This window comes from Geospiza fortis, unplaced genomic scaffold (assembly GCF_000277835.1).
Source record: "Geospiza fortis unplaced genomic scaffold, GeoFor_1.0 scaffold567, whole genome shotgun sequence".
In the NCBI taxonomy this organism is placed as follows: Eukaryota; Metazoa; Chordata; class Aves; order Passeriformes; family Thraupidae; genus Geospiza; species Geospiza fortis.
This window is the reverse complement of record NW_005054730.1, coordinates 134,227-142,846: the sequence shown is the minus strand read 5'-3', so window position 1 is coordinate 142,846 and position 8,620 is coordinate 134,227. Positions and strand designations below refer to the sequence as shown.

The following is an 8,620-nucleotide window of genomic DNA, read 5'->3' as shown; positions in this document are numbered from 1 at the left end:
TTCAGGTGCCAGCCGGCCAGAGGCCCCAAACAGAAACAGCGGCCCTTTCCATGAGAAACAAAACTCACCAGGCCTGGCTCCTGACGGCAGATTGTAGGACTCCACTGGCACTACCAAACCAGCCCCAACTCGCCCTGGTGCCACCTTGGGTCTGGGAGGCAATCTGCTTATCGTGGAATTTCAGGTGCCAGCCGGCCAGAGGCCCCAAACAGAAACAGCGGCCCTTTCCATGAGAAACAAAACTCACCAGGCCTGGCTCCTGACGGCAGATTGTAGGACTCCACTGGCACTACCAAACCAGCCAGAGTTGGCACTGGTGCCAGCTTGGGTCTGGGAGGCATCCTGCGTATCGCGGAATTTCAGGAGCCAGCCAGCCACTCCGGGCCACAGACCCCCAAACATAAACAACGGCCTTTTCCATGGGAAACAAAACTCACCAGCCCTGGTTCCTGATGGCAGATTGTAGGACTCCACTGGCACTACCAAACCAGCCCAAGTTGGCACTGGTGCCACCTTGGGTCTGGGAGGCAATCTGCTTATCGCGGAATTTCAGGTGCCAGCCAGCCAGAGGCCCCCAAACAAAAACTCTTGCCTTTTCCATGGGAAAAAAAACTCACCAGGCCGGACTCCTGATGGCAGATTGTAAGACTCCACTGGCACTACCAAACCAGCCCGAGTTGGCACTGGTGCCACCTTGGGTCTGGGAGGCATCCTGCATATCGTGGATTTTCAGGAGCCAGCTGGCCAGAGGCCCCGAAACACAAACACCGGCCTTTTCCATGGGAAACAAAACTCACCAGGCCTGGCTCCTGATGGCAGATTGTAGGACTCCACTGGCACTACCAAACCATCCCCAAAGCTCCTGGTGTTGGCACAGACCCCTAAGAACCCCCAGCCCGGGAGGTTTTGCACCCCCCACCATGAAAAATCAGCTAAAAGCGATAAATTTATTTAGGGATAAACCTGAACCCCAAACCCTTTACAGATAAATCTGAACCCCAAACCCTGGGAGCTCCTGGGGGAACCCAACACCTCCTCCACCTGATCCCTGCTGGATCCAGGGTGGCTCTGGGAAGCCACGAGGGTGAAAAATTCCTCAAGGATCAGAGCTGTCCAACCCGAAATAAAACTCAGGTTTTATTACGTGTGGGGCAGGAAGAACAAAAAATTCCTGGGAAAGGAGGTTCCGTGGGAGAATTCCACCATTTTTTGTTGATTTTAAGGATGGCAGAGGAACATCCCAGAGTTTTTCTTGGTTCTAGGGATGGCAGGGGAACATTCCAGAGTTTTTCTTGGTTCTAGAGTTGTCAAACAAGCATTCTATTGTTTTTATTTGGTTTAGGATTGCCAGGGGAATATTCCAGAGTTTATCTTGGTTCTAGAGTTGTCAAACAAGCATTCCTTGTTTTTGTTGGGTTTAGGATTGCCAGGGGAATGTTCCACCATTTCTGTCAGTTCTAGGGTTGCCATGGGATCATTCCACTGTTTCTGTTGGTTCTAGGGTTGCCAGGAGAGCATTTAATTTTTTTTTTTAATTTTAGGGTTGCCAGAGAATAATTCCACCTTTTTTTTTTCAGTTCTTGGGTTCCAGAGGAGCATTCCACCATTTCTGTTGGTTCTAGGGTCACCACAGGACCACTCCACCATTTTTGTTGGCTCTAGGGTTGCCAGAGGAACATTCCACCATTTCTAGGGTTGCCATGGGATCATTCAATTGTTTCTGTTGGTTCTTGGGTTGCCAGGGGAGCATTTCACCTTTTTTGTCAGTTCTAGGATTTCCAGAGGAGCATTCCAGCATTTCTGTGGCTTCTAGGGTCACCATAGGATCATTCCATCATTTTTGCCAATTCTAGCGTTTCCATGGGATCATCCCACTGGTTTTATTTGTGTTTCCAGGATTGCCATGGTAGAATTCCACCCTTTTTGCCAGTTCTGGAGTTGCCAGGGGGGAATTCCACCCTTTTTGTTAGTTCTAGGATTTCCAGTGGAGCATTCCACTTTTTTTGGTTGGTTCTAGAGATACTAGAAGAGAATTCCACCTTTTTTTTTCAGTTCTTGCGTTCCAGAGGAGCATTCCACCATTTCTGTGGCTTCTAGGGTCACAACAGGACCATTCCACCATTTCTGCCAATTCTTGGGTTGCCGTGGGATCATTCCACTGTTTCTGTTGTTTCTAGGGTTGCCATGGGCTCATCCCACTGGTTTTATTTGTTTCTAGGGTTGCCATGGTAGAATTCCACACTTTTTGCCAGTTCTGGAGTTGCCAGGGGGGCATTCCACCCTTTTATCAGTTCTAGGATTTCCAGAGGAGCATTCCACCATTTCTGTTGGTTCTAGGGTCACCACAGGACCACTCCACCATTTTTGTTGGCTCTAGGGTTGCCAGAGAAACATTTCTCTAGTCCCACCCCCACCATGGCAGGGTCACCTTCCGCTATCCCAGGGCGCTCCAAGCCCCATCCAACTTGGCTTTGGACACCCATGGGGCATCCATGGAATCATCTGTGCCAGGGCCTCCCCACTCTCACAAGGAACAATTTCTTCCCAATATCCCATCTAACCCTGCCCTCTGGCAGTTTAAAACCATTTCAGAGCACAGAAGTCCAGGTGGGGAGCACTGAGTTACCCAAATTTACCAAGGTGGACCTTCAGATCAGAGACCTACATTTCTTTGGTCACACACGACCCCATTTCTCACAGGAAATGCCACCAGAAGGTTCTGACCTGCTTCCCTACAGCTGGGCCCTACTGGAAAGCACAGAACATCCCTTAGGAAGAAGGTGTCAAAAAATGGGACATTACTGGGGGGGTTAAAACATCTGCTTGGAGGAGAAACCAAAGGGAATGAGGGAAGGGGGTGATGATGGAGGAGAAATGCCTGGAGAAGGGAGCACAGGGATGTTACATCCATCAGCTATGGCAGGAAAAGTGATTCCCTCTCCATGCAAACTCTCAGGGGCGTTATAAACATAAGGGATCGGGACCTGGGAGGGCTCCCCACTCTCACAAGGAACAATTTCTTCCCAATATCCCATCTAACCCTAAAATAAAAGAGACACCTGCCTGGAGATCATCTCTGAGGGTAAAGGGCACTAAAAAAGAAGAGACACCTGCCGGGAGATCATCTCTGAGGGGAAATGCCACTAAAAGAAAAGAGACACCTGCCTGGAGATCATGTCTGAGGGAAATGGCCCTAAAATAAAAGAGACACCTGCCTGGAGATCATCTCTGAGGGTAAAGGGCACTAAAAAAAAAGAGACACCTGCCGGGAGATCATCTCTGAGGGGAAATGCCACTAAAAGAAAAGAGACACCTGCCTGGAGATCATCTCTGCCGGGACTCGAACCCGGAACCTCTGGATTAGAAGTCCAGCGCGCTCGTCCATTGCGCCACAGAGACCTCACCGTGAGGGGAGCGTCGGCTCCAGAACTGAAAAATCCACAGCGCCCGCAGGTTCCGGTGCCCATCGACACCTCCCTGGCACAGCAGCACCTCCAGAGTGCCCTCCCTGCACAGGGACAGGCAGGAATAATCCCAGGGATGATCCATATCTCGCTCGGCAGCAGGGATGCAGCAAAAAGCTGGATGCAGGCTAGTATCCGCCTCTCTGGCAACCTTTCCGCAGCATCCCCGGCGCTCTGGGCAGAGCTAAATCCTGGAGCAGAATTCCTCGCTGCATCTCAGCAGCATCACAGCATCCTCCTCGCTGCAGAAGCCGAGGGATAAAGATGAAAGAGGATTTAGCTCAACGGTGAGGGGAGCTCGGCTTGTCGGGGTGAAATAACAGCGAGAACCTGAGGTTTGAGCAGGGGAATGAAAGGGAAAGCAGCTACCGTGGGTTTCCTTTCAGCAAGCTGTCAATCACGGCTTTAATGAAGAAACGTATGTGCCTCTTCTGAAGGGAAAAAAAAATGAAGACAGATGTCAAAACAACAGGAAAGGTCCATTTACAGCCACTGACCTATTAACAATGGATCAAACTCTGGCACGGAGTCGTCGCTGGGAATTCGCAATCCCCGAAAGGAACAAATTTCAGGCTGGGAACAGCACATTTGGAATGCTTGAATGGAACATATTTCAAGCTGTTCTTTGCTCCCAAACACGCCCTCGATTCCTGTGAAAGGGGAGATGTTAAGTGCAATCCCAGAAGAGGAATTCCCTGACACAGAGAGCTTTTGCCTCGAGGTCAGTGTGACCTGAAGCTCAGGCAGCTCTTCCTGGCGAAGAACAGCCCAGAGCAGGAATAAACAGCCCAGAGCAGGAATAAAGAGCAGATTCACCCCCTTCAGAACTGAGGATAAACCTCAGAACCTCAAAACTGAGGATAAACCCCCCCAATCCCCATGAAAGGGGAGATGTTAAGTGCAATCCCAGAAGAGGAATTCCCTGACACAGGGAGCTTCTGCCTCGAGGTCAGTGTGACCAGAAGCTCAGGCAGCTCTTCCTGGTGGAGAACAGCCCAGAGCAGGAATAAAGAGGAGATTCATGCCCCAGTGAAACCAGAGTTGAGGATAACCCCCCCCCACAAACACCCATGTTTAGATGGTGAAGATCACACCAGGTGTGTTCCACCTGCACAGAACAAGCTCCTGCTGCATCACTGCTTTCCTCAGTGCCTGTCCTTCCTGCCTCAGGCTGGGGCACCTCTGTGCTCATGGCTAAAATCCCATTCTGTGCCAAATCCTCCCTCGAGGGCTGGAAAAGACCTGACTTCTGCCCAAAGTGAGCTGAGAAGTTGTGTGGTGCTGAAGAGGAGAGGCACAGCACGGAAAACCTCAGCACACCTAATGCAAACCCAAAGGATTTGGAGATCCTTTTACTCATGGAAAGCTTTACGGTGGTCTTGACAAGTAAAATCCACCTTGGAGTGGTGGGAAAGAAGGCAGGGGTTGAACTTCTATCAGAAAAACCCTTCCTGCTGCAAAAGATAGCCCAGTGAATTGATAATCCTTGAAATAAATCCCTCTGTGAACCAACTGTGATCACACTGGGACCTGGAGAAAACTCAAAGTCTAGAAAACACCCATCTGCAGGGTGACCAAAGGCTGTGTTTAAAAATGTCATAGAGAAAAAAAAAATCTTAAAGGTAAAAAGCTCTAAAGGATGAGCAAAATCTCCCACAGCCTGTGACTGTGTTCTCCTCCTGGGGGATGAAGACACCAGCTTTCAGCATCATTTTGGGAGGCTGCACCTCAAGAGTGCCTGCTTTGAAGTCAGCAGCAAGCAGAAAATCTGGAGAGATGATTAATGAAACAGCAGAAACTCTCAGAAGAATGGCTGTGGCTCTCTGGGCAGCCACATCCCTGGAATCAGAGGTTTGAAGGAATTCCTCCTGCCTGGAGCTTCCCCTCAGCCCTAATTGCACCAAACTCAGCAAACGAGCAGGAGTTTGAGCTGATGAAAACGCCACATTTCTGTCAGGGGAAGTGTGGGGAGAACCAGGGGCTGCAGAGGAGCAGCAGCACTGCCAGGAGAGCACCAGAGCCTCATCCTCATCCTCAACTTCATCCCAACATGCAGCTCTGGAGGCCTGGGAACCTTTCTGTACCTTCAAGAACCCTTCAGTCTTCCCTGAGCTCTCAACTGTCCCTTTGCTCCTTGGAGATGTGACAGATTTGGGAAGCAGAGACTGGAGGGAGCAGCACAGGTGCCACCAGGTTGGTTTTGGTGCATCCCATTCTGTGGGAAGAGCACGTCCTGAGGCAGGAGAACATCTCTGTGAAATGTGTCAGGAGTTAAAAAATGTGTCAGGAGTTAAAAAGCTGTCCCCCAGCTCATCCTCCCAGCCTCAAATCATTTCCCACAGACAGCAGGAACATGAGCCACGAGCAAGGATGCAGTGGCCCAGGGTGAACCCAGAGAATTTACCACCTCATAAACAGCTGGGAAAGGCCTTTGGGAAGACAAAACTCTGAGCAATTTGGTGACTGATGGAGCTTTCAGATCCACCACACCTAAAGCTGCACCAGGGCAGCATCACCAGGGCTGGGAGATCCAGAAATCCTGTGTACACTGAAAGAAACAGCAACAGAAAATCCCTACAGAAAATCCCTATAGAAAATCCCTACAGAAAAACCCTACAGAAAAACCCTACAGAAAAACCCTACAAAGCTGGGACTGCTTTGTGGTTCCCAGAGAAAGGTTTTACAGTACATATAAATATAGACAGTAAATATAAATATACATTTACATATTATAAATACAAAATATAATTATATATATAATATATAATGTGATATAAATTATAAATGCAACCACCCAATTCCTCAATAAAACCTTCCCCAAGAGCCACCAAGCTGTGTGACTTGAGACCAAAAATCCACTTACACCTGTGAGATGGTGCAGGCTCTTCCAAAAATTCTTACAATAGGTATATTCTTATTTTTTTCCTAAATTTGTAATGCCTTTTTCTTCCTTTGCAAGCCATTTCAGCAACACCCAAAAGGCAGCCAGGTGTCTTGTTCTTGGTTTTATCACATATATTTTCAAACCCTCCAGTGCCTGAGCCTTGTTTGGTCTGTAGGATTGGGTTCATCTAAAAAACACTTACTAGGAAATCCTAAATTTTGCTCCCCTAAAATGATCACACAGACACAATTTTGGGAGGTTTTGCCATGGGCTGGCAGCAGTGGCTGGGCCAAACTTGCTGGCTAAGTGGCTGATTTTCCTGATTTTTAGTTTGCTGAGCTTTCAGTTAAAATACAGCGTGTGGTCTTTGGAAAAGCAGCTCAAATGCCACAGAAAAATGATTTTTTTGCTGGCCATCAACCCCCAGAGGGGATATTTTTGCATCCCAGGTTGAAGCAAAAACCATCAGGGGGGACAGGAGTGGAGAGAGAGGCTGTGATGATCCTGGGGAGAACACTGGATAAACTAGAAAATTATAAATGGGCACTGGCCTTGATTACAGAATTGAGGGATGGTTTGGGAAGGGATCCAGGGTGATCCTTTGGGTGGGAAAGGATCCAGGATCATCCTCTGGGTGGGAAAAGTTCCAAAAGTACTGGGATCCTTTGGTGGGAAGGGTTCCAGGATCACCCTTTGGTAAGAAAGGATCCAGGATCACCATTGTGTGGGAAGGGATCCAGGGTCATCCTTTGAACAGGAAAGGATCCAGGGTGATCTTTTGGGTGGGAAAAGATCCAGGATCATCCTTAGGCTGGGAAGGGATCCCCCATGCCAGGGACACCCTCCACCATCCCAGGTTGCTCCAAGCCCCATCCAGGCTGACCCTGGACCCTTCCAGAGATGAGGCACCCCTGGAACAAGCCGTTCCAAGCCCTCTCCGCCCTCACAGGGAGGAATTTCCTCCCAAAACCCCAAAACCTCCCCTCCCTTTTAAACCCATCCCCTTTGTCCCACACCCCACGCCTTTTTCCAAACTCCCCCTCCAGCGCTCTTGGAGCCCCTTTAAGCACTGGAAAAAAATTCCCTTCCAACCTCCGCCACCTCCGCCCCTCAGCATTTCAGCTTTTGAATGTTTTCCTTACAAAATTCCCCTCACTCGGGCGCTTTTCCCGTCCCCTCACGGCCCGTCCCGCGCAGGCCGCGCCTCACCCTCAGGGCTCGCTGCGGGGCCGGCGCCGCTCCGGCCGCTGCTCCTCGGTGTTCCCGGGCTTAGTTCACGGTGTCCCCGGTGTTCCCGGTGCTTCCCGGTGCTCCTGGGGCTTAGTTACCGGTGTTCCCGATGTTCCCGGTGTTGTTCCCCGGGCTTGTTTTCCCGGGGTTCTCCGGGGTTGTTTCTCGGTGTTCAGTGTTCCCGGTGCTTCCCGGGCTTGGTTCCCGGTGTTCCCGGTGCTTCCCTGTGTTGTTTCCCAGTGTTCTCGGCGTCCCTCGGTTTTCCTGGCGCTTCCCGAAGTTGTTTCTCGGTGTTCCCGGGGTTGTTCCCCGGTGTTTCCCGGCGCTTCTCGGTGTTCCCGGGGTTGTTACCCGGTGCTTCCCGATGTCTCCCTGGGTTGTTTCCCGTTGTTGTTCCCCGGTGTTCCCCTGGGTTGTTTCCCGGTATAGTTCCCGGTGCTTCCTGGAGTTGCTTCCCGATGTTTCCCCATGTTCCCGGCGTAGTTCCCCGGTCAAGTTCCCCTTGGTTGATCCCGGTAAAGTTCCCCGGAGTTGTTCTCCGGTGTTCTCGGTGCAGTTCCCGGTATAGTTCTCGGTGCAGCTCCTCGATGCTGTTCCCGGTGTTATTCCCCGGTGCAGTTCCCGGTGTTATTCCCCGGTACAGTTTCCCAGAGCAGTTCCCGGTACAGTTCCTGGAGCAGTTCCCGGTGTTACTCCCCGGTTTCCCCGGTCAAGGCAGTTCCCCGGTGCAGTTTCCCGGAGCAGGACGCGGCCCGCGGGCTCCCAGCTGCTCCAGGCCCGGCCGTGCCCCGTCCCGGTCCCGCCCCGCTCCTTTGTGCCGCCGTCCGGCCCTTTCCGCCGGGCCCGGCCGGGTTTCCATGGGGACGGGGCCGGCCCGGACAAAGGGCTGGGGGAGCGGGGCCGGCCCGGGGGAGGAGGCGCTGGGATCTGCTGGGGGATACTGGGATCCGATGGGATCAGATGGGAGCCGCTGGGATCCACTGGGGTCCTTTGGGAGATACTGGGATCCACTGGGATCTGAGAGGAGCTCCTGGGACCCACT

The 8,620-nt window shown here is 51.3% G+C and overlaps 1 long non-coding RNA gene and 1 other non-coding gene across 2 annotated transcripts; both read right to left on the bottom strand.

Moving 5' to 3' along the window:
• Nucleotides 1-3,049: 3,049 nt before the first annotated feature.
• Nucleotides 3,050-8,273, bottom strand: LOC115949059. Its single transcript, XR_004082725.1, has 3 exons — nt 7,558-8,273; nt 3,314-3,895; nt 3,050-3,211 (listed from the first exon to the last, which is right to left on the bottom strand). It is a non-coding gene; the product is annotated as an uncharacterized LOC115949059 (long non-coding RNA).
• On the bottom strand, nt 3,326-3,399 carry TRNAR-UCU. Its single transcript has one exon. It is a non-coding gene; the product is annotated as a tRNA-Arg (tRNA).
• Nucleotides 8,274-8,620: the final 347 nt, after the last annotated feature.